This window comes from Etheostoma spectabile, chromosome 15 (genome assembly GCF_008692095.1).
Source record: "Etheostoma spectabile isolate EspeVRDwgs_2016 chromosome 15, UIUC_Espe_1.0, whole genome shotgun sequence".
Taxonomy (NCBI): Eukaryota; Metazoa; Chordata; class Actinopteri; order Perciformes; family Percidae; genus Etheostoma; species Etheostoma spectabile.
This window is the reverse complement of record NC_045747.1, coordinates 14,202,916-14,210,034: the sequence shown is the minus strand read 5'-3', so window position 1 is coordinate 14,210,034 and position 7,119 is coordinate 14,202,916. Positions and strand designations below refer to the sequence as shown.

Genomic DNA, 7,119 nt, shown 5'->3' with positions numbered 1-7,119 from the left:
AAAGACAGTATTTGTTAATAGATTATGAAGTACATTTTTTATTTCAGAATTGTTTTTAAAACCCTAAATAAGTCACGGGTCAATCTGACCCGAGACGAGAGGGTCCCGAAATTGAAGACAATACAAGGGTTAAGACAGGGTGGCTTCATCTGGTCTTAATACTGTTGGTAAAGTAAAGGGTGTTACAACACGGAAACTACAGGGCAAACAGAGTGTCAGGCACACAGCACACCTCACACTTTTCGCGGTTATGTAATTGCAGAGTGACATCACGATTGTGATTAGATTAATTGTGCAGCCTGCTATCTCCTCCATGCTTAAATATTCCACCTATCACAGCACCACTAAAATGCTATCATACCAGTTAATGGAAGGTAATAATATATTTACTCCAGTTCTGCACTTAAGTACAATTCTGACATCGTACATGTACAGTACTTTCCTTGATTATTACCACTTTATACTACTTTAAACTTCTACCCCACTACAGGGAAATGCACTTTATACTCTTATCTGATAACAATATTGTAATAATAGTGATGTGTAAGTGCTACTTTTGCTTAAGTAAAGGATACTTCTTTCCCCATTGGGCAAACCAGTGATAACTGGTAAGAGCTGGGAGCAGATCCCGACTGACTAGCTGCTGAGATGATTAACAGTTTCATTAGCTTTTCTCCCAGTAGTGGAGAGAAATGTAGAACATTGGATGAGGTAGGTGTGTTTCTGTGTGCATGTGTAAATGCACAGCAAAGGGAGGCTGGAGGACATGGGAGCAGAGTGGTTCAATGTGCCCACTTTGCAGAAGCACTATGAGTGAAGGTGACCATTGTGTTTGCCTGGCAAGCCTGACTGACAGGACTGTAGTGAGGACACTCAGGACCATCTTGCCCTGAGTGGGCTCGAGGGATTGATACTAGTGGTGGATTGATTCTCGAGATGGATTGGCACGGGTGCAAAACTGTGGGCTTATTCAGGAAGAAAGGAGGTGGTTGATAAGCTAGGAAAAACAAGGAGAACAACTGTTCCTATTTCTAGGTCTGGCCTCACTCCTCTGCTGAGAAGAGGGGGAGTTAGGATTCCCTGGGAGAGAACTGAACAGCAGGAGGGGAGGTGAATCTAAAAAGGATGCGTAACAAAGCCACACTGATATGCAGGCTCCGATACAGGCGGTCCCATTTCACTACAAAGCCCTGGCAGCCACATTAAAGGGACCTCATCTCTCCTAGCAAGGCCACGTTCTAGTTTCTAAAGTTAATGTGAAGGTGACGGAGAGAAGGAGAACAATGATCAAATCTGTATTTATTGTAACTGTATTTTTTACTAAATTAACTATTCTGCTATCGTGATCTAAAGCAAGTCATGTATGGTGTCCGACATGACCGGTGTCATATCTCACGCTGTCCCTTTTTCTAGGCAAAATTGTTAGTCTCAGTGCAGCACAGATGCAGTAGGCCCAAAACAACCAACACATTGTATGTAATCTTACGAAACATGATCCTCGGGAGTTCTTTGGTCTTAAAACTGCGATTTGAGGGGATGTGGAACTCCATCTATTGCATTATTGTAAAAAGGAGCTAGTGGAAAGATGAGTGCCTCAGCCACAATCCTGAGGTTGATTGAGACCACCATCTCAATGTGCTTCTCAAAACTCTAGGTTTACTTAACTTAATCACACAGTCCCTGTCTCTTGGAAAAGCGGCATCAGGCGATCTTTTTGGCTGGTTCAAAAGGAGTCAAAATCTCTTTGAGATTATTTGTAACACCTTTGTGTTTGTAAGAATTCTGATTGTAATCCAGCCTTAAAAAGATCATCTAAGCACTACTACACTTGCCTATGTGCCTGTGTGCCAAACACATTTACACACTCCCACACAGCTTCAAAGAGAAACTGAAATCCGTATCAAGGAGGAAGAAGCACTCAGATGAGTTTGATAAGTGAGTGAAGCACCATTGGGCTATTTTGGTCCTCTGTTGTGTTTTTTCTTCATGTAGTTGACTTTACAGCTCCCTGTGGAACACAACAAAAACGTGTAAATCTTCCACCACCAGTAACAGAAGCAGTAGTTCCGGCAGCAGAACCACATCAGTGTTTATGGAAGGACCTCCCAGGACAGGGCCCTCAGCCAGTCATTACCGCTCTCTGTGTGGTACGGTGACCAGACATCCCAAAAAATTTGGGATAGTCAAGCAGTTGTCCCGAATCCCGAATCCTGCCCCAACTGTCCCGAAAATTTGAGGAAAGTCTCAAGAGCAGACTCTCGAGTAGTGATAGTCTAATAGAACATTAAAACTGTTCATGGTGATTGAGTTGTCCTGCAGCCAGTTCCCGTCGGCTGCTCACTGGCTGCAACAGTACAGTACATAGGCCCTACGTAGGCAGCTAGGTGCAGATTTTGATAACAAGCATTGTTATTTTTCATTCATTCATTGTTGAAATGGAGGCTTGGGCTGGCATCCCGAGACCTTATGACCATGTAGCTAAAAAGAAAAACACGTTGCTGCAAGTATAGGGAGAACTGTGTAGGGAAATACCCCTGGATAAATGCAGTTTTTTTATTATTATTATTATTATTATTATTAAGATAATTTTTTGGGCATGTTTCAGCCTTTATTTGCCCGGACAGATGAGGACATGAAAGGGGAGAGAGAGGGGGAATGACATTCGGCAAAGTGCCGCAGGTCGACGCCAAACCCGGGGCGTCGAGGATCACACCTCCACACGTGGGCACCTGCTTCACCAACTGAGCCACCCAGGCTCCCAGATTACTTACGTGATGCAAACGAAGCGTTTTGCAATGTATGTAGGAAGGAGTTGGTATTTCACATGGGGGGGAGAGGGGAGTCAGATGTCAGGCTGCATTCTAGCAACAAACTACATATACCTAACAGCACAACTGTTGAAACCAACACTTTGTTTGTTTCGTAATGACACATTCACGACTTTAATGATTTTTATTTTCTGGTTTACATTAAGGACAGTTGAATTCTTATATATAAAATTATAAATCATTTTAGTGCTCTCGTCCCAAATTTTACCCATTCTCATCTGGTCACCCTACTGTGGGGAGCTATACAGCTTCCCTGCACCCTTCTACCTTTCTCTACCATCGTTTGTATTAAAACTCTCCCACAAACCAAAACAGCACATACACATAGATGGGAGCCTTATTTCAATGATAGAGACTATGCCTGAAGTCACAGCATTACTCACATCTCTCCAAGTACAATAAATGCTTTTGTTGGTTATTTGCTAATTAAATATAGAGAAAAAATTTAGAGTGTGATACTCAATGTCCTTCAAAGAGGCTGCTTTGACACAGCAGGCTGGAGTGTGTGGGTGTTACAGGGGCATGGAGGGGGGAACCGGGTTCAGAACAGCTGTTGAGGGCTTCGGGGGGGGGGATGCAGCAGGAGAGAAAACAACACAAAAGCCCACACCAAACTCCTTTAACTCAAATACCCCCCCCCCCTCCAGTTTAGTGAACTCAGCAGCATTTGAGGCCGGTCTACTGTACGATCTTGTGCAGTTGGGATCCTACAGGGCACTCCTCTCCTTATCCATTTGTTGTTCCCCCAGACCCTACTTTCCCTACTTTCCTTCCTTCCTTCCTTCCTTCCTTCCTTCCTTCCTTTCTTGCAGAATGCTCTAGCTAAAAACGGCCATTATTTGTAGAGTGTCTTTGTTATTTCCCTCCGCCTGTGCTGTTTTACTTGAAGTTGTTCAATCACTGGGCCGTGCAAGTGGAAGCTTCTTTGTCAGTTCCTGTACAAAGGACTTATTGTGATTTAACATGCTGAATCTGTGAGCATCCCAGCTGATTTACTACACTCATTAAGGACAACAACACAAGCTCTGCACTCTTCCATTGTACGGGCTTAGTTCGCAGCAGGGATTTAACAGTATTGTTAACACTGCAGCAAGGTGATAATGATACCACTATAAGGTGTACTATATTGTTGCAGTGGATGTTAGGAAGAAGGATGTACAACCTTCTTCCTTTGCTTTTATCTCCGTTATGTTATATGCATATGTGTTAATATCCTCCTCCCTTTAGATCTCTGTTTGCATTGTGAGGGCACCTGAAGGACATAAAGTGTGTCACACACACACACACCAATGTACATACAGTACATATACATACATTTCATATAGTTTTTCCACCAGAGAGTAACAGGGCATACCTACTAGCAAAACCCTTAATCATGGCTGCATTCTATTGATTTCACAGTGCCTCCTGAGTAGTGCCCACACCGCAACCAGATCCATCTAAATCCCATTCTTCACACAGATTTTCTTTCAGGAGCTAGGGACATGTGCGCAGCGTTGTCAATCAAAATGCAGTTGACTACGTTTGAAACAAGATTACAACTGACTGCCAATTTCTGGTGCCCAAGTCATTGAAATTAATCAGTGATGACCTTTCTGCTGAGAAGCTTGGCAAAGCAACATCCAGTATTTGTGTTTTATTCACAAACCCGTCTGACAGATAACAGGGAAATTATGAGCAGGAAAAGGAAACAAGACTTACTTACAATAAAAAGATATTTTTGCATATTGTCAATATGTTAATTAAATGATAATTCATGGCTAGATTCTGACATGATTTGCCAGGCTAATGGAGTTCAGAAGAGGTACAGCAGATAGCAGAACTCAGGTGATGAATGACCACGCTTTGTTACACATGAAAACACAGGCAGGCAGTGTGGTGGAATGATGAGTGCTCATTTATATCTAATTGCAATGTGAGATTTCAGACAAGATCATTTAAAACCACATTTTGCAAGAGAGGAAAACGTTATTGAATATGCTGGGTTCGTCTGGCAGTAGCTGAGACTATAAGGTCATGCAACCCTCGATTTGTGGAATCTATGAATGTTGCTTAACCCACTAAAAGCCCATAGTCAGGCATCACAAGAAAAACAGGTTAGAACCTTTAGGAAATTGAAGAGGAGTACATTTTCAAGATAAATTAAAAGGGGTGAATAGAGCACTAGCAAGTGTCCTGATCTGCTTTCATCTGTCATGAGAACAGAGAAGCCTTTTGAGATGAAGTGTGTTGTTTCTTTCTTGAAGAAGCTTAGCCTATTGGCATTTATACAACTACTCAATGTAACAGCTTAAGAGTGTCGCAGAGCTTACATGTATGGCACACTAAGAAGCCTGCATACCCACCCACATATTTCCCATTGCACAGCATGCACAACACACAATGGATTATTTATTAGCCCTAAATTAAGCAGATTTTTCTTTAAAAAAGTAATTTCTAAAATGCAAAAGTCAGAAAACACCTTACTGCAGACAGGTTGACTAACACATGTAACTAAAACATTAATAATAGCTCTGGTTTTCCATGCTTTAGCCAGTAAGAATAAAGGAATGAGACGGGAGAAGCCAATTTACTATATATTCTACATGGCAACAGCCCTGTATTTGATTGTCACACAAAATTAACGAGACTGCTTATCAAGATAAGTGACAAGAGTTGAGGTATAAGATTGAGGATGGCATGATATACTTTGCTGCTTTACAATCGGAAGTTATTTAGAAGCTAATTTGCTGGATTTGAGATCTGTGTTGGCATTAACATGTGGAAGTATTAGTGCTGCAGAAGTTGCAACAATCACAATTATTGTACCACATGGCAAATGCAGTGCTACAATAGGTGGTCTTATGTAACAGAGAACCTGCTAACTAAAAACACAGCAAGGCTGAAAGTTTGAATCGCTTGTTGTCCAAACTGATGGCCTTTCTGCCGAGGAAAAAAAAGAAAATGTGGAGCAGCAATGTAGGGGATGATCTATTAACTTTAGGCACATAGGAGGTGGCCTCTACCCTCTACCACTTGCCCAAGTCCCAGGGTGGCCCATGAAAATGTGTTCATCCAGCATTCCTATTATAATAAATTAATTTAAGATGTAGAGAGAAATGTACATAGAGGTTAATAGAGTGGCCTGGTTGCCTAGCAACTCAGTGATGCCTTTCATGTGTTAATTTACACTCAAAAGAAGGTCAGCGACTCAAGGCCAACAGAAAAAGAAATGGCTTTGATTTAAAACAAAAGGCCAAAAATGGTGTGGACATGTTATAACATAGTTTGAAAGAATTATTACCTCAGTCATAAATTATACTGTATCTCACCTATAATCTACATTCAAATACATATTTCCTATTCTAATGTAAAAGTTATATAACCAGGTTAAGGTCTCAATAAAATTAAAATCTCCTCGGGCAACATTCATAAAAAAAAATAAAAAACGTTAGGACATAAGAAGACCGTGGAACTTATTTACTACTGAATGGTTAAGTGGCACATTCAGCATTTAATATTTGCGGCACATTCTCTTTGAGCATTATGTCTACATGCATCACCTGATTTTACAGGGAAATAAAATGGATTCTATAGGAAAATATAGCTGCAGTTGATAATAAGCATGAGCCTTAATAACAGATGTGGGTGAAACAGAAGCCCAGCTCACTAACAGTGGGTAAGGAAATTGAAAACTGTGCAACATTCACTGAGCCTAGTACATTCAGTTCATGAGCTGTGCAGAGGTGGCTTGAAGGACAACAATCTCAGCGTATACCACCGATGCATTAGGAAAACAATAGAAGGTACTTTGTTGTCACATCCACATTCATGTAGCTAAATTCATTCTGTGCACTTTAACCCATCTCTCAAGGGAGCAGTGGGCAGCCATTTACAGCGCTGGGGGACTAACTCCAGATCTGAGTCAGTGACTTGATCAAGGGCACTGTCTGGAGAATCTAATTTATATGTTTTTGATGGTGGGGGAAACCGGAACACCCCGAGGAAACCCACACAGACATGGGAAGAACATCACACGCAAACTTGACCGGGAACCCGGGCCCTTCTTGCTGTTAGGCCACAGCGCTATCCACTGAAATACCATGTGGCTCTAATGTACACGGTGAAATGAGTCACCCTGTTTTAACTGCCCAAACAATGTGAAAATGCAGTATGATGTTCTCATCAATCTGTCAGGATTCAGTTCTCTCTCTCTCTCTCTCTCTCTCTCTCTCTCTCTCTCTCTCTCAAACCTGCACACATAAATACAGCAGACGCGCCACTTTTTCCGGCTGATTGTTCAGCTTTCAGC

General features: G+C 41.7%; 1 protein-coding gene across 2 annotated transcripts in view; it reads right to left on the bottom strand.

The window, feature by feature from the left end:
• Nucleotides 1-7,119, bottom strand: part of plcl5 (phospholipase C like 5) — a 67,295-nt gene that overhangs the window by 42,434 nt on the left and 17,742 nt on the right. The window contains exon 1 of one of the 2 annotated variants that reach the window (XM_032537944.1): nt 3,914-3,918. The exons of the other annotated variant lie outside the window; for it this stretch is intronic. The gene's annotated coding sequence lies outside the window, so the exon portion shown is untranslated. Of the gene's footprint in view, nt 1-3,913; nt 3,919-7,119 lie in introns of those variants that run through there. 2 annotated transcript variants of the gene reach the window in all.